At 45.6% G+C, this 18,947-nt stretch overlaps 1 protein-coding gene across 1 annotated transcript in view; it reads right to left on the bottom strand.

Moving 5' to 3' along the window:
* SLC25A37 (solute carrier family 25 member 37) overlaps window positions 1-10,749 on the bottom strand; it is a 35,820-nt gene extending 25,071 nt beyond the window's left edge. The window contains exons 1-2 of the mRNA XM_053367851.1: window positions 10,654-10,749; window positions 9,459-9,523 (exon numbers count right to left, since the gene is read on the bottom strand). The gene's annotated coding sequence lies outside the window, so the exon portion shown is untranslated. The remainder of the gene's footprint in view (window positions 1-9,458; window positions 9,524-10,653) is intronic.
* Between the last annotated feature and the right edge of the window lie 8,198 nt (window positions 10,750-18,947).

Genomic DNA, 18,947 nt, shown 5'->3' on the forward strand with positions numbered 1-18,947 from the left:
TTTGCATAGGGAGAATTTCATAATCCCTGTGCATAAAGGCCCAGAGCAACCTTCAGGACGGTAGACTCTTCCTGTTATGCCGATTACGCAACAGAACAAGCTTCCACAACAGCTGCCTGAATGAATGCCCTCATTTGAGGCAGCAATTTTAAAGGCACTTTGACCAGGAAGACCAAGATATCACTGGTAAAGTAAGGCTGTGATGCAACTTAGGACTTTTGCTCTTACAGTTTCAAAGTTACTTAGTTCCAGTGGTGGCAGCAGAGGAAGGGAAGGGAAGGGCAGAGAGGAGAGAAAATGCTGCTTTCAGTTTCTCACAGTCTTGCCAGGATTTTCAGTAAAGGGGGAAAAACATTTTTTGAAACATGAGGAAAAGTCCAAAGTAGTGGGCAAACCCCAAGAAGTGTCTTAACTGTTTCATAATCCTATCTATTTGCCCAGCATCACATTGGAGTTATGGGAGTGGCAGATCAACAAATTTCTAGCCCTCAAATGTACAATGTTTGATTTTTTTTTAAAAAAAAAAACAGTTGTTGTTTTGTACATTTCCAACCACTGAACTTCCTGCCCTTTCAGGAAATCCTCGCATATCATCCATGGAACTCCTGCATGTTAAAGCAGATCTGGAAAAGGATCTATAATGCATGCAAAGTTCACCACCTCAAAAAGAGAGATCCGCTACAGATACAGTACATGTAAATATCTGCTGTATACATTACTCCTGCTTGGTGTTCTAATCGAGAAACGCTATTTCATCTCCTCCAAGTTTCTGGTTCTCCATCACCTCCAGCAAAACAAGGTCACAGAGAGTACCAAGGAACAACGTTTAGAAAAGTGCTGGTCTAGCAGGCACACCCTGGGTCGGAGGATACAGCAAGCATTCATATAGCATTTTTCAAGTATCCCTCACACAATATATTGTTGGAGGCATCATAAGAATAGCACATGGCAGGTCTATATTATTATTCTCTTATGGTGCACAGGAGGAGCAAGGTTTGCCCAGCATGTTCGCAGCAGAACATGGATTTTTGAAGCACTCCACATGGGAAGGGAATAGGGGTCTTCTAAAGACTCTCAGCACCCTTAACCAACTATAGTACCCAGGATGCTTTTGGGGAAGCATAGATGTATGAGTATGAGTATGCTGCTTTAAATGGCTGGTGTGGATGTGGCCCCAGCTTAGTCTCTGACCCACTACACCAAACCAGGGATGAAATGGGAGACTGTGCCCCCTTTGGGCTATCTTCCACAGTGTTGGGCCCTCCAGATGGTCAGAAATAATGAGAATTGCAGCCCAATCTGGAGGGGTACAGTGTTCCTCACCCCCCAATTAAAAGTTTTCCCAACTTTTCATGTTGGTGACACACTTTTTTGACATGCATCATTTCACGACACACTAATTCAGTTTTACTAGCTACCCGGCAGGCTGCCCGCTCCCTTTCCAGCCCCAGGAGGAGCACAGGGAGTTTTTGCATGACACACCTACACACTGCAGCTGACACACTAAAGTACCGCGACACACAGTTTGGAAAGCTCTGTCCTAGAAACTCAATCTGAAAGTTGTCATCCTCTCATTTTAGGGAGGTTTAGTTTTAGTTTAGTTTTAGTTTTAGTGGAAGACAGAAATGCCTGGCGTGCTCTGGTCCATGGGGTCATGAAGAATCGGACACGACTAAACGACTAAACAACAAGTTTTAGATTTCGAAAAGAGATTTTTCAAAAACTAGAACCAATAGAAGGTATTGATTCACACCGCTGGCTCTCCTGCTACACATCACATAAGATAAGCAGAGCCGTTTTTCATCCAAAAAAACAGGAAGTGCTCATAAGCCATGCGAAGCAACTTTGTGTACACTTAATTCTGCCAAGCTCTGGCAACACACTCTGGAAAAGCCTGCCAAAGCACACTTTTGAATAACCGCCTGCTGGATTAGAGCAGCGCAGCCAGGGAGGGATGCAAATAACAATCTCCAACCCGCGGCAGCAACCAATCCCACGGCCCCAGAATGCACTACCCATGTATAAGATGACCTCAAACTTTGAACATGTTTTTGGAATAAAAAAACAGTCTTATACACAGAAAAGTATGGTATGTCATTTCAGAAGGCCGCGTGCAACCTGCGACAGAGAAGGAATGAAAGCATTTCACCCTGTGGTCTTTCAGTGGTCCTGTGCAACCTCTTAGGCATGCAGAAGACACACTAAGTCCTGATTAAACATGATGGGCAAGCAAGCAAAAACTTAGCCAATCCGCATTCCATGAAGCCAGCACCCCATTCAAACGGACTACAGCAATGAAATGCTTGCCCAAGCTACAAGTCCCAGGCCGGCTGCTAACACTGCCCACTGCTGCTGCCGTCCCTGGTCTCTGAGCTGCCCTCCCCCCCAAAGAGAGGTGCCTCCTCACACTGCCCCACAGGGGCCTGGGAAGCACCCCCTGGCCAGCCCCAGAGGCACCATTCGCTGTGCAAGCCTTTGGGAGGCAGAGACGTGAGAGGGCATCAGAGGAGGGAGGGAAGGAAAGAGGGACAGAGGCCAGTGTTGCCTGCAGCACCCCTGACCATCTTTCATGGCACCCTAGGTCATCCTGGAGCCCCTCTCCTGCACCTACCCCCGGCTGGTAGATTGGTGGCTCCTAGCAAACCAAAACAAATAGGTCACACAAGTCTGAAATTCACACACACAGCATCACGTTCGAGATTTGGGCCTAAAAGCCAATCTACAATATGTGGATCAGATCACAGTTGGTCCACCACTGACAAGCACTGTATCTGCAAAATCAGAATGGATCTTCAGGTCAAAAACAAGAGCTTCACACAAGCAAACTTTTGATGAAGACCACAATACTGCATGAAGGACAGAGCTTTCGTTCCCTCTTCTGCCAGACCCCGGCAATCCGATAGCCAGTGATCAGGGATGATGGGAGGTGTAGTCCAACATCATCTGGAGGGTCACAAGTTGTGCAACCCTGGTCTAGACTCTCAGCCACTTGAGAGAAAGGACCTGTCTTTTTGTTTACAAACTTCAACCTTCGGTGGCTGTAGAACAAATCCCAAGGTCCCTTTCAGCACGAGTACGCACATTTTTATGCATTTTATTTTGTGCAGAAGTCCTACCAAGTTCAACCAGACCAACTCCCATATGGCTTGCAATCTTGTACCCTCTGAAGACTGTCTCATTTGAAAGAGCTCTTAAGTGAAGGCTGCTCTTTTGTAGCCTATATTTCATATTTTAGTTACTTTGCAGCTGGATTATTTCAGATTTTTTGTTACAGCTGTATTTGAAACAAGCTTGTTAAGATGCCTTGTAGACTCCACTGTGGAAAGACTGGACAGAAAATATTTTAATGTGCACTCAAGTCCCACGAATATTGATGTCCCTGTAATAATATGAATGATGTACCGTAATAGGTGGCTGACAAGGCAGATGTTGTTCTTCAGCACTTGTGGTGGAACTGGAAGGCCTGAACACAGAACAACCATCTCTCCCAGCAACCCCCAAATTAAAAGTTGATAGCCAACTAAGTCAAACTTAAGTTTCTTAACTCTACTGATTTCAATATGTCTACTCTAATTTGAGTAACATTGGGTATCACGTGCAGAAGTCATAGGACTTCTGAGAACCATGAATTTGGTTTCTGCTGTGTTGCTTCCTGGATCCTTCAACCCACATGAAGTGAACTCCACAGCCATAGGCATAATTTTTTAAAAGCAAATTTTCCAACTGCACAAATCCCCAAAAGCAATATGAACACGAAGCATCTTGGACTGCTTGCTTACATTCTGTATTGGGGGGGGGGGGTTCTCCCCAGGAGTAAATATCTTTTAGCTACTATACAGAAACAGTTCAATAGTGATTCTGCTAAGTTCAGACACCAAAACAAGGAGCATATGAAGGTATTTATAACAAAGTGTCACCTGCCACTCAAGGTGAAAAAGAGACACGCCTGGCCCCCAAGAGTAGTGTGTTTTAATAAGATATGGACAGTGTTAAGTATGGAATCTGAGCACATTCTACCTTAACAAAATTTGTTTACCTGCTGACCCTGATGATACCTGTAATTTAAGCGCTTACATAAACACACACACTGAATGTATCTAGCTTCCCGCCCCAACCCAATTTTTTCCTCCAAAGTGGATATTATCAACTTTTCAATTGCACATACAAAAATTCCTACTCCACATTTTGTCTGTAAATGCACACTAAACAAAAACTAGGCCAGAGGATTTGAAACTTTTCATCTCCCATGCACAGACTCAGCTGAGAAATTTGCCATTTGCTGCAGGAAGAGAAGAGCTCAGGACCATCGCCAAATGGCAGAGGACATACTTTTTGTCCAAAGGGCTCCTGTTCAGCCACAGCACCTCCCAAGTTTTCTAGGAATGCAATTCAAGCCCCCTGCAGCCTCGAAGAACCAGGCCACAGCCACACCATGCATTCAAACCACTTTTATACCACTTTAATAGTCTTCCCCCAAAGAATCCTGGGAACTGAAGTTTGTTAAGGGTGCTGGGAATGGTAGCTCTCTTAGGGGTCTCCTAACAACTCTCGGCACCCTTAAGAAATTCAGTTTATAGGATCCATTAAGGGTGCTGTGAGTTCTTAGAAGACTCCTCCGAGAACTATGATTCCCAGTAACCTTAACAAACCACATTTCCCAATGGGGAAGACATGACTACTGAAGTATAAATATGCTTTAAATGTACTGTGTGGGTGTGACCCCAGTCAACACAGAAATCAGCTTCAAGGTATATGGCTCTAGGGGGCCAGGGATGGAAAGAACAGGGGATAAATGGGTTACCTGTGGCTCACAAATGCTACTGGGGTACAAATTGTATCAGTCTCAATAAGCATGGTCAATAGTCACAGCTGCTGGAGTTGCAGCCCAAGCATTTCCGGTGGGACGAAGGTTTCTCATCCCAATGAGAGATAGAGAGACCAAAGCCCCGAGTAGGGAGGAGATGTCCAAACAGGGAGAGGGATAAGGAAGATAAGGGAACCCCTTAAAAAAGATCTCTTGGCATGTGAGGAGAGTTCGACTCCACCAAAAACTATAGTTGTTGTGATGGCCAACTGACAGCTGTCAAACATTTCATGAAACCACGAGGCTTCAAGACCTGGTCTACTTAGCATAACTGCCTTAAAAAAACTGATGTTTTATTTTTCTCTTTTTTGTTATGTTTTTAACTGTAGGTTGCCCCTGGGTGTTCAGGTGTATGTATATGTCACTATTTTACAATTAACATGAAATTTTATTTATTTTTGCAATTAGCACAGATCAGCTTTCACCAATTACTGCTATACATTGAGCGGCAAAGTGTTCAGCACATATCCACATTTTCAAGTTCACCAAGCTGAGATTTATCACGTAATTTAATGCCAATAAGACTCTCCCTGTCCCTCCACCTCCCTTGTTTCTTTAACATGTTTTACAACACACTAAACCTTTAAGCCTGCCAAATCACCACCTTGGAAGAATTAAAAGGAGAGCTCAAAGATGGTTTCATAAGCCAGCTGACGTAGTTCTTCAAAGGAAGCATCTTCCTTCAGTCGTAGAGGAAATGATTTTAAGTTCCTTATCCATAAAAGAGTGAAAAAGGGGACCCGTCACCAAACTCAGAAGTCTCCACTTCCTCCTACATGTGATATACAACTCCCTAAACCACCTGCTGAACTCTAACCATTTGTTAGCTATGCAATGACCGTCATTATGTAGCTCACCCCAAATCTGCCTGGCAGTGTCCACATTCTGTATTCTCCTACCATACTGCCAGGGAATAGGGATGGGGGGGCGGGGTGTCAAATTCACTTCATATTTAAAGGCAAACCTACCTAATGTGTACTTTCCAAAATAATGCATGAACTGAAACTCAGTCATCCTTCCAAAGTCTGCTCCAAATTCTGCAATGCAATTTGCTAGCCAGGAATGTGTACAAAAATGCATATACTAGTGTGCAGAAAAAAGCACAAAAAATGCATTATATCAGGGAAACATGCTTTTCAAAAATGTGTGCTTTAGGCAACACTGCATACAAATATATGCATATTAGGAGAAATCTGCACTAAAATTCTGGTGGATTTTCATGAGAACATAAAATAAAATTCACAAACTGACATAGAAATGTGGATAGCTGAACTTAAGAATGGAATGATAAGAAACTGAGATGCTGAAATTGACATAGTCCCTCATCCCCCCCCCCCGGACTGGGCTTTGGAGTGGGACTCCATTTCTCCTATTCCACTGGGCTTTGAACTGGGGAGGGGGGTGTCTCATCACCTAACAATATGGAAGAACCCCAATCCAAATTCTCTAGCATGCATAACGATCCTGATAAAAGGTCTATGACAAATTCTAGATTATGTCAAGCCAAGAACTCTTAACTGGGCATTTGGCTGATTAACATTCTATGGCTTTTTAATGTGTTTGTGGGAGGGAGGTTATTCGTTTGTTTTTGTTTTATTATGTATTTTGTATTCTTATTTTGTATTTTTATAATGTGAACCACCCTGGAATCTTTAGATGAAGGGAGGTATGCAAATTTTAATAGTAATAGTAATAATAATGCTTCAAGAGTCTGTAAAAATGTAAAGGCGTGAAAATGTTCTTACCATCCCCCGCTTCTTAAACAGCAGTCACAAATCCAATGAGTAGAGCCGTTTAATGTTAGTTTTCAAAAACTATGCTCACTTACATCTGACATATTTAGAAAAGTCCTGCCATCCTCCAGCATTCACTGCTGCAAGCAATATAACCAACCAAGGACCATCCACAGCTCCATGGCAGAGAATCTTCCTTGTGTGCAGGAGGTCCCAGTTCCAATTCTCCGCATCTCCGGCCACGCCAATTACGGTAAACAATACTGAGCTAGAGGGACCAATACTCTGACTCGGTAGAAGAAGGCTTCCTGCATTCCTGTGTGTCTTGGATGTTAAGATTACATTGCATTATACAAAGAAAAATATAAGTGCATTTGTTGAGCCCACTCAATGCAAGGAGATGGGGAGTAAGAAGCTATGCACAATTTGGTATAGAATCCTGCCCTATGTTTTGGAGGTGGTACACCAGAGGAGGCTATCTATCATCAACAGCAAGCTTCAAATGTATGGGAATGAACAATGAAGACAGTGCCTCTTTTTTTCAAACAGTACGGACCCAGGCTCAAGTCTGCATGACAACCTTGTTACCTGCTTCTCTACTTCATTCTAAATGTGTTGGGAAAAGCTACATTTGGCTCCAGGGTTTGGAAAGGCGTTCTGCCCATGTTCAGTGCTGCCCTTTATTAAAAGGGTGTGCAAGTGTGTCTCTTTTTTTACTTCACCTACACCACTGCTCCCACTTCAAACAGCTCCTACAAGTTCATGATCGTCACCTGTGGCTCACCTGCACCTGCCACCTTCAGCAAAGGATTACACAGAGATGACTGAACCACCACCAAACCAGTCATTACTGCTTATTTACCAGCATTTCTCTCACACGCAAAAGAATTTAATGTGTTTAATCCACTTTACAAAGGGGTCCAGCAGGTTAGCTCCTCGTTGCACAAGCTTGAGTATTATTAACTTGACACTTGGAAAAGGAAAGCAGGCAATTTGTTTTATAACAGTGGAAGCTACAATAGGACAATACAAGATGGACTCTGATCTCAAAACGCCAAGGCTGCATCTCAGGTTATGCCACTTGCTCCTTCAGCACTGTTCCATCACCAAATGCTCTGCAGGGCTGGCCGACCCATGAGGCAAGGTGAGGCAACTGCCTCAGACAGCAGGATCTACAGGGGCAGCAGATCCCGATGTAGATCTTTATTACCCCCTTGTTCCCAATGTAGATCTCCACTCATTGTTTCATGGTGCCATTTTGTGTTTCACCTCAGGTACCAAAATGTCTTGAGCCAGCCCTGCTTTCTGTCCTGGCTCTGCGCCCAGCCCTAAACTACCATGGCCACCCTCCAACTCAGAAATACCACCTCCCTCAGGTAGGAGCTGGGCCAATCAGATTCCTGGTACCTAATCACTAAAATACGGGAGCTGGGTTCTAGGAATCTGAAATAGTTCCCCAACTCTGATTAGAAGCATCATTCCTCTAGGTAGACTTCAAGTAAAGAGTTGAGAATATTAAAGAGTTCAATCAAATGAGGGGCAGATATACATGCTATGTGGAAGATGAAATGGCGGTATGAAAACCAATGTTCCTTGAAGTACCATGGGAAACGTATGAAGATGTTTTAAACATGTGTACAGGATTCCCACTGCTGCAGCAGATGTCAGAGCGATAGCATGAACATAGGAAGCTGCCTTATACCAAGTCAGACCAGACCAGACCAATAATGTTGACACTGACTGGCAGAGGCTCTCCAGGGTTCTTCCCCAGGGATTGAACCTGGGACCTTCTGCGTGCAAAGCTCACACTCACTTTTTGAGCTGCGGCCTTCCTCGGTTCACAGAGTGGGCACATTTGCTGTGCCCCATGCATAGCAGACAGGAGACAGCTACTCCCAAGTCAAGCCTTGAAAAATTCCCTGGCATTCAAGATTGAACTTAGCAAAACTTGAGATCAGGGAATCGCCACCCAGTCACAAGAACAACCGAGGGAGGGAAGCCAGCCACCCAACTGCATTTTCCCTCACTCTTGAGCAACACACGAATTCCTGCTCCAAACCAGAGTGTGCTTCGCAAGGCAAGCAAGTACACATTGCCACATTTTTGTTAATGAGAGTTGTAACGTCAGGCACACGCCCATGCTGTTACCAGACACAACCCTGCTGCCAGACCTCTTTTGCAATCAAGTGAGTGGCAGAAAGCATTAGCCTATTATACTAAATATTGCTAGAGAACGTAGAATGATAGCATCTTCAAATATCTAAAGGGCTGTTGCATGGAAGAGGAAGCAAGCTTGTTTTCTCCTGCTCTGGAGGGGAGGAATTGAACCAACGGTTTCAAGTTAGATGAAAGGAGATTCCAACTAAACATCAGGAAGAACTTTCTGACAGTAAGAGCTGTTCAACAGTGGAACGGTCTAGATGACCCTTGGTGGTCCCTTCTAAATCCACAGTTCTATGATTCAATGAATGTGTGTTTGCAAATGAGACTAAACCTGATCAATGAGGGGTGGGAAGAGTGGCTCTTTTTTTTGTTAAAGCAACGTTAACATTAGTCTGAGTTCTGTAGGCTGCAATCCTATGCATACTTACTTCCAGCTAAGTTTTGCTGGACACAATGGGACTGGATTCTGAACAAATATGCTTAGGATTGCACTGGCAATTGATTTGAACAATGAACACACACGCGTATGTCAAGAAATTGGATAATGCAGTCTTGCTGGCAGATGGGCAGGGGAACTCCATGATGCCTCTTCAGCGATAATGCCAAAATGGTCACCAGAGCTCACTTCTAAATACTCCTGCGAAGTGCCTGGTAAGAGCCTACCACCAACTGAAATGACAGGAGGGAAAGCAGTTCACCTGTTCATCTAGGAAGGTGGTGCAGTCATCTCCAAGTAACAGAACGCAGGAGAAGGGCTGCTAAACTGAGCATGGGGGAAAGGAGACAAGACTTTTACTCCAGATTGAAGATTACCTAGAAATTTAATATTTAGCAGCAGGAGAACACCAAGTCCTGCAGCCACCATTCCTCCTACTGTATTCTCACTAACATGAATTAGGCACATTCCCTCCTTAATCCTGACTGGGATAACATAACGATTACGGTATTCACAGGGTTAACAGTGCCCAGTGCACTGGAGAAACTAGCAGTGGTGTGCAGTGAAATTTTTCATAGTGTGAGGACGACTGGGGGTCACACACATCCCTCCCTAAGCTAGGCAGAAGATTCCTGGGCTTTGGGAAGGAAGAGCCAGGCTTTAATACTCTAATTTACTAGGCACATTTAGGGGACTAGCCTAGTCCCCCTGGTCCACCGACTGGTTAAGAGGGGTGCTCTCTGCCAATGATTCACTGCACAGAACATCAGCATCTCTTAGGCTGCGGACGTGACATATATTTAAAGCACACACTCCCCTAGTAAAATATATTTTTAAAATCCTGGGAACTGTAGTTTGTTAAGGGTGCCAGGAACTGTAGTAAACTGAAGTTCCTGAGATTCAGGGTGGAGGAAAAATGTGCTTTGAATGTATATGCATCCTTAGTCTCAAGTCTAAGCACCATCATTAGCAGAAACAGCATTTCCAGCTGCAGTGCTGAAGCACAATTATTATTAGACCGCAGAAATATGCAGAGTGAGTGGATCCTATTTGTAAGTAGTAGTAAAGACAAGAAATGGCAATTTGAGGATACGGGTGGCGGAGGGCAGCCAGCAAAACACGCCCCTCTTGGCTTAAGGGGGGGGTGTCAGTTGCGACCTTTACAGAGATGTTGCTTGTAAGAGCCCAGGTGGCACTGCCATGCTGCAGCGCAGCCCGACTTTTGCCCTGCCCGGGACCTGCGCCCCAGTCTCGCTCTCCTGGAGTCAAAGGCGAAGGGGAGCGGGGAGCCACGCGAGGACGGGAGGGCGAAGGAAACACATGGCAGCGGCTGCCACTCGGACGGCGGAGCCCCAGCAGCCTGGGGCAACCAGGACTCGCCCGAAAGGGGCAGCGCGCCCCTGCCCCGGGGCGAGGGGTCTCCTGGCTCCCCTCCGCGCGCCCTCCCGCCGGCTCACCTTGACGGAGTCCACGGGGTACATGACCGTGTGCTCCAGGATGCCGGCCACCGCCCCGGCCATCATGTGCGTGCCCAGGGTGGCGCTGGGGGGCAGGCTCTCGTACTCCTCCTCGCCGGGGCTCTCCACCTCCATCAGCAGCCCGGGACCCGCCGCCGCCGCCGCCGCGGGGCCGCCCCCCGCCGGGCTGCCGCTTCTGCCCCCGACGCCGCAGCTCAGCGCCATCCCAGCCACAGCCCGAGCCAGGCGGCAGCTGCCGGGGAAGAAGAGAGCGGGCGCGCAGGGAAGGAGGAGGGAGGGGAGAAAGTTCACTTCTTCAAGTAACACCCCTGCCCCCCCGGCCCGCCCCCGCGGCCCCGCGCCGGCCAATGGCTGCGCGCAAAAGCTGGCCGCAGCCTCCTGGCAGCCGCAGCTGCAATCCTGCAGGCGCGCGCCGTGACTCACAGGCCGGCCAGCAAATCCCCGGGAACAGAAAGAGCGAGGCTCTCGCCCACTGGGCGGATCGGGTCCTGCCTTGCTCCCGCCCCGCTGCAAAGGGGAAAGCGAAGTACTCTACTACTACTACTACTACTACTACTACTATTATTATTATTATTATTACTACTACTACTACTACTACTCTGCCACGCTCAGAATGCAAGCAGGCACAGTCAAGTTGACTTGGGCTGCTGCTGGCTCGAAGGAAGACGGCTTAAGGCGGCTTGCCAAGATAAAATAGAAGGTTCCTCTTCTTCAGCACGGGGAGTGAGTTAAGGCACGCGTGCATGCAGTCTGCGGGCTTGCAACGCATGGCAGGTTTGCAAAGAAGAGCGCCTTGTGATGACTTCACGGGGCCACCTCGTGAGCGCATGCAGGGGCACGCGGAGACTCCGTGTGGGGTTTGGGGTGCGTTACCCGCTTTACCACAAGGGTCTCCGCCGTGGCAAGGAGGAAAACGCATCCGCATGTAACAAAGTCTCCCGAGCTTGCGTTACCCATTCTGTTTTCAATGACAGTCAGGACTTGGTGGATATGCTACTAATTGGATTTCTCTTGGTAGCAGCACCTATAGTTATAGCCACATTTTGGAAGGTGCGAATGTAATGCTCGGTGCAAGAGAATATGGTGTATCACCCTTACAGAAAAACTGACTCACAAATAAACACTGGCAAAGGGAACAAAGCAGGAGAATGATGGAGCTTCGTTTTGTTTACAAATTCTCCAGAAAACCAAAGACCCGCTCCAAAGGTTTGTACTAACATGTGGATCAACTCTACAATTCTATGATTCTACGAGTTTTATCGGTGTATACTGTTACAAGTTGTAGTGTGTGGTATATACAAGAATAAATACAGATTTTCATTATGTATTTTTGTGGATTTCTGGTGAAATAAATAAAATGAAAATAATAAAATGAAGCGGTATTATAAATATAATTTTAAAAAACATTCCAAAAAAATGTCAGTAATAAACTTAAGATGCAAGATGAAGGTATTAAAGCAAGATGTTAAATGGACAGAAATAAAAGCAACTCAGATATCTTAGGCAGTGTACACATGGCAGTTTAAAGTGGATTTGATCCAGCTCATGTGTGCATGTTTTCCATGCAACTCTGTTCTCATCCAAGGGGCAACCTGCACTTTCCCATCATTTACTTTGCATTATCCCAAACCACTGAGAGTGATGTAAGAAAAAATTCAACATGCAATTCCATGTTATGCATCTGTGGACATATTGTGTGGGCAGGAATTTTTTTAACAGTGCCATCTATCACCACACCACCTCCTCTTGCCAAGGCTGCTGGTGGAGTCAGGAGGGAGGCAGCCACACTTTTAAATTTTATTTTTAACCCACCATTTTGTGGAAGTCTGGTAGGACTGCACAACAAAACAAGTCTGTGGAAATCCATGTGTCCGTGGCAGGTATCTCTTAGCTCAGCGCAGGCAATTAAAAAAGGAAAGTGCTAACCGTCATGCTTGTCCCTTTTTTCTTCTTCTTTTTTCCCCTTGTTTTATTAAATTTGCTTAGTAACAATTATTATATATATTCTATAAAACAAAGAATACAGAACAAAATTCATTCATACTACAAAGCCTAACTACATAACATTAATATATATGGTTTCTGGAAAAAAGGCTTACATAACAAAATCCATTCAAAATACCATCCGGTTTACTTTTTTTCCCCCACTCCAAACCCCCCCCCCCCGGGTCAGACCTTCCTTCTTCATATTTTTATCCATGTACAGAGTCTGTTCATTCGAGCTTGTGTGTTAGGCTTGGCTCCCCCTCTTTCTATCCAGTTCCTGTAAAATGCCCATTTATTTGTGTTTCTTTGGCATTTATTTTCCCATCTATCCTCTGCCACTATCTGTGCGAATATTTCTGATTGTACATATTCAAAAACATAATCATTCCATTTTTCCATACTCCATTTGGCCTTTTCTTTCCATCCCAAAGCAATAACTGTCATTCCAGCTAGAATCATAATCTTGTACAACTCTTGCTTATTACTTTTTACTTTATTTCCCAGTATTCCCGAAAATAACAAATCCCAATTAACTTCTATGTTTATTTGAAATAGTCCAGAAATCACCTTTGTAATCTTTTGCCAATATTCCTTAACCAGATTACATTCCCACCACATGTGTGAATATAGTCCTTTTTCCTGACCACAATGCCAGCATTTGGGACTAAACCCTTTCACTATCTACGCCATTTGTGCCGGAATTCTATACCATTTTAATAAAAATTTTCTACTTAATTCTTTATACTTTTCTATTTTAATATTGTTTATATTCTTCATCAATTCTTGAGCCGTGTTTGGATGGATCATACCTTCCTGCTCCCATTTAATCTGGATTATCCTTATCATTCTTTCTTTGTCACTTATCATCAGTTTATATAACATCCCTGCTATCCCTTTCTCCGTTATTTGTCTTTTGTTCAGCACCAGATCTATTTTCATTTCTGTCCTCATCGTTTCCTCTAGTCTTTCCGTTTTTATTAAATAGTTTTCCTATTTTTTCTAAAAAAACTTTTTTTTGTAATTAAATTCCCTTCTTCATCGAACATATCTTTTAATTTATAAAATCCCTGATCTTCTAATTTCTTCCACCAACCTGGTTCCCTTTGACTCTCCTGCATATATTTTAATGGCATCCACCTTGAGTATGTTGGCATCCATTTTGTATTCCAATTCTTCCAAATTCCTAACGCAGTTTTCCTTGGTCCTATTGTCTTCTTAAAAGCTGTATTAATATCTCTATTAAATATCCCTTCTCCGTCATGCTTGTCCCTGTGGGTCAATTTGCAGCACAGATAATGTCAGGTGAGGGTTCAGAATGGGGCAAAACCCCTTGTAGGCTTTCTTCATCCATACAGGCCTTTCTCTGCACTGTATAGATGGAAGCAGAGCCAGCAGTCCATTGAAGAACCTTTGGCCCTCCATATGTTGCTGTCTCCAATTCCCATCAGTTCTAGCCAGGATTGACAGTGGTCAGGGATGATGGGAGATGCATAGCCAGGGGGGCTGCTGCCCCCATCAAGTAATAATAAATAATATTTTTTTATTTATACCCTGCCCTTCCCGGTTCAGAAAACTGGGCTCAGGGCGGCTAGCAACAAATTTAAAACACTTAATTGTGATACAACAAAAAACAGCATAAAATACAGTATAAAAGCGTGAATAACAATAAATTCAAAAATCAATTTAGAGGGAAAATCCAGCCAATAAACATTAGATGATCACCAGGGCTAGCTGGCTAAATTAGTCCTATTTGGGCCAGCGAGGAGACCAGGGGAGAATTAGCTGTGGGATCCCAGAGCAGGTAATCTTCATAAAAAGCAGGGGGGGAGGGGGAGGAAGGGGAATAAAAGATCAGGCCAAGTTCAAATTGAAAGTCAGGCAGAATAGCTCTGTCTTACAGGCCCTGCAGAAGGAAGTTAAATCCTGCAGGGCCCTGGTCTCATGGGACAGAGCATTCTACCAGGTCGGAGCCATCACTGAAAAGGCTCTGGCTCTGGTGGACTTCCTTAGGGCCCAGGACCTCTAAACTATGGACCTTAAGGTCTTCTGCAGGGCAGACCAGGAGAGGCGGTCCCGTAAATACGCGGGCCCTAAGCCACAGAGGGCTTTAAAGGTCAAAACCAGCACCTTAAACATGACGTTATACTCCACCGGGAGCCAGTGCAACTGGTATAGCACTGGGTGAATATGCTCCCATGGCAGAGACCCTGTGAGGGGCCTCACTGCAGCATTCTACATTCAGCCACTGGAGTTTCTGGGACAGCTTCAAGGGCAGCTCCACATAGAGCGAATTACAGTAGTCAAGCCTGGAAGGGACCGTCGCATGGATCACTGTGGCCAGTTTGGGGCGGGAAAGGTAAGGGACCAACTGCTTAATGTGGCAAAGGTGGAAAAATGCAACTGACCAATCTCATCAGTTCTGCCTCCCCTAACAAAGTCCTGCCCCCCCCCAAAAAAAATCCTGGCTACACCCATGGTTGCTGGGGTAAGGATTTGAGCAAGGACTTGAGAGAGAGGTGGATCTTAGGCCTGACTGACACAGGTAGCCAGCCAAACGCAGCGGTGGGAGAATCGTGAGTAGAGAGAATAGACTATGGCTTCAGACAGCAGGTGGAGGGATCCTGTTCTGGGATGCTCCCTCACATGAAAGCCTCCCTGCAAGTAAAAACATGAAACATTAGGAAACTTCCTTGCTGACGGCTGCATTCCCTCTGCAACTATCGGTTGAGGGGCGCATGCTGGCAGTAAGCAGGGCTGAAGCCAACTGAGCAGGACCAATTCCTAAAATGGGGAGTGCCTGAGTCAAAAATGAGGAGCATGGTTTGGCCATCCCTGTCATAGGACATCGGAGAGAAAAGTTCTGGCCTATCCTGCTCACTGTTGCAGCAGTTTCCTACCTGTGGGGAGTCATTCAGGGACAGGAGCATCATAAATGCACCCCCCCACACACACACATTCCACCTGGTGCCTCCAGAATCCTACCACCAAATCTCACTGTGGTCACTTCCACACTATACAGTGAAAGCACATGGCTTCTCCCAAAGATTATTGGAAACAGTAGTTTGTTAAGAATTTATTGTGGCAGCAACAATTGTGGGCTAGAGACCACTGCATCATATACTTGGGACTGTTGTCATCAGCTGGGAGGCATCCTGGCTTATAAAAGCTAGCCGGGAAGGACTGGGCGATGGGCTTCGTGGGGTGGCGAATGCTTCCCTCCGTGAGGGAGCCTTCCCAGACCCGCTGAAAGAGGCGGTTATTAAACCGCTTCTTAAAAAACCATCTTTAGATGCGGCCACGATGGCCAACTATCGCCCAGTCTCAAATCTTCCATTCTTGGGCAAGGTGATTGAGCGAGCGGTTGCCGAACAACTCCAGGCACGCCTGGAAGAAGCGGACCATTTGGATCCCTTCCAGTCGGGATTCAGGCCTCACCATGGGACTGAAACTGCCTTGGTCGCACTGGTTGATGATCTCCGGCGGGCTAGAGACAAAGGTGAGAGCTGTTTCCTAGTTCTGCTGGATCTCTCAGCAGCGTTTGATACCATCGACCATAACATCCTTCTGGACCGTCTTGAGGGGCTGGGAGCTGGGGGCACTGTCATACAGTGGTTCCGCTCCTTCCTCCTGGGCCGTGTTCAGAAAGTGGTGGTGGGGGATGAGTGTTCAGACCCCTGGGCTCTCACTTGTGGGGTGCCTCAGGGTTCTGTCCTCTCCCCCATGCTTTTCAACATTTACATGCAGCCGCTGGGAGAGATCATCAGGAGGTTTGGGCTGGGTGTTCATCAGTATGCGGATGATACCCAGCTCTACCTCTCTTTTAAATCAGAACCAGTGAGGGCGGTGAAGGTCCTGTGTGAGTGTCTGGAGGCGGTTGGAGGATGGATGGCGGCTAACAGATTGAGGTTGAATCCTGACAAGACAGAAGTACTGTTTTTGGGGGACAGGAGGCGGGCAGGTGTGGAGGATTCCCTGGTCCTGAATGGGGTAACTGTGCCCCTGAAGGACCAGGTGCGCAGCCTGGGAGTCATTTTGGACTCACAGCTGTCCATGGAGGCACAGGTCAAATCTGTGTCCAGGGCAGCTGTTTACCAGCTCCATCTGGTACGTAGGCTGAGACCCTATCTGCCTGCGGACTGTCTCGCCAGAGTGGTGCATGCTCTGGTTATCTCCCGCTTGGATTACTGCAATGCGCTCTACGTGGGGCTACCTTTGAAGGTGACTCGGAAACTACAACTAATCCAGAATGCAGCAGCTAGACTGGTGACTGGGGGCAGCCGCCGAGACCATATAACACCGGTCTTGAAAGACCTACATTGGCTCCCAGTACGTTTCCGAGCACAATTCAAAGTGTTGGTGCTGACCTTTAAAGCCCTAAACGGCCTCGGTCCAGTATACCTGAAGGAGCGTCTCCACCCCCATCATTCTGCCCGGACGCTGAGGTCTAGCGCCGAGGGCCTTCTGGCGGTTCCCTCATTGCGAGAAGCAAAGCTACAGGGAACCAGGCAGAGGGCCTTCTCGGTAGTGGCGCCTGCCCTGTGGAATGCCCTTCCAGCAGATGTCAAAGAGATAAACAACTACCTGACATTCAGAAGACATCTTAAGGCAGCCCTGTTCAGGGAAGTTTTTAACGTGTGATATTTTACTGTATTTTTGGTTTTTATGGAAGCCGCCCAGAGTGGCTGGGGAGGCCCAGCCAGATGGGCGGGGTATAAATAATAAATTATTATTATTATTATTATTATTATTATTATTATTATACCTCAGAGCAACAGAGCCAGATTTAAAAAGCTTGTTTCTGGTCATTAATCCCAAGGGTCACATTGATCGAGAAATACTTAAAGTATTTTTTTTATGTAATTGCATAAAATTATAAATTATAAAAATTATAAAATTATAAATAAAACATGTTATATTATAAAATTATAAATTATAATAATTATATATATAATTATAAATTATAAAAATTATAATTTATATACATGTATATATACATGTATGTATATATACATATATACATGTTCTATTTACAAACAAAACATTTAAATAGCTACCTTTCTACTGGTAGAACAGGGGGATCACAGGAAGGAAACAAGGTCAGAAGGGGGCCATGGTCAGAAAAAGGTTGAGAAACACTGGTCTGAACTCCACATGAGCTTTGTGCCAGCAAATCAGGGTGAATGCGCAATAAACAGGTGCTCTGGAAGGAACCCACAACTCCCCTTATCCTGACTGTTGGCCATGCTGGTTGGGGATGAGGAGAGCTGAAGTCACACCACGCCTGTTCTATGGCATGATACAGGCACCTGTAATCCCAGCTCCTGGGTCCAAATAGCAGCTAGAAGGGACTGATTTATGTCTGGAAAATGGCACCAAGAGAAAAAAGATTATTGTTCCCAATGCCCAAGCTAGTAAGGCTGCAGTTCTAACCCACTTAACTGGGACTAAGTAGGCTCCATGAAATTAAATAGGACTTGCTTCTGAGTAGATATGCTGAGGGTTGCATTGTTAGTCTCGCTTAACTAGGTGGATAAGCCTCTTCCACTCTGACCTTCTTCAGCCTCCTTGTCCTAGCAAGCTGGCACACATCCACCAGTTTCCAAAAGGTACAGTTTGTTACTTTTCAACTGATTAGGAAGACTGAGCCAAGCTTATCTTAAGCTACTTTCTAAGGGTAGGAGGTGTGTACTGCCACTTCCCAACTTGGGCTATGTCCGATAAAGAAGGTGCGGCCGGTTTTAAGCACCCAAGTGGGAGGAAACTTTTCTGAGAAGTGAGACTAGCCCTTGTTATCTAGCAGATCCAGTAGATGCAGCATGTGTGGGAGGCCACGCACACCCTTCCCTACGAATCAAGTGGTGGCACAGTATCTCATGGGAACCTAGGAAACATTGATCCATCTAGTTCATAAGGGCATAAGAAGAGGCTGCTGGGTCAGGCCAATGGCCCATCTAGTCTAGCATCCTGTTCTCCTGTGCTACTTTGCGGAAGCACCTCAGATGAGTGAATACAACTACAAACTGTGATCCTTCTTTCAAACCACCTTTAGCTCTCTTGCCAAGCTATTCATTTCTCCTTCCATATGGGTGTGTTTCCTTCCTTCCTTCCCCTCTCTCTTTAAATTATGAAGCAAAGAAAGAAAAAATAGAGGTGGCCCACTGAGTTTGGGGCACGACCCACCAACTGAACAGTCTTCTTTCTAGCCAGCTGTTTCAGCTGCAGAGCAGTAGACTGAAGACTGTTCCCCAGATTCCAGAACTTTTGAGACTGTTCCTTGAGCTCCCCAG

The sequence above is a fragment of the Podarcis raffonei genome, chromosome 15 (genome assembly GCF_027172205.1).
Source record: "Podarcis raffonei isolate rPodRaf1 chromosome 15, rPodRaf1.pri, whole genome shotgun sequence".
NCBI lineage: Eukaryota > Metazoa > Chordata > Lepidosauria > Squamata > Lacertidae > Podarcis > Podarcis raffonei.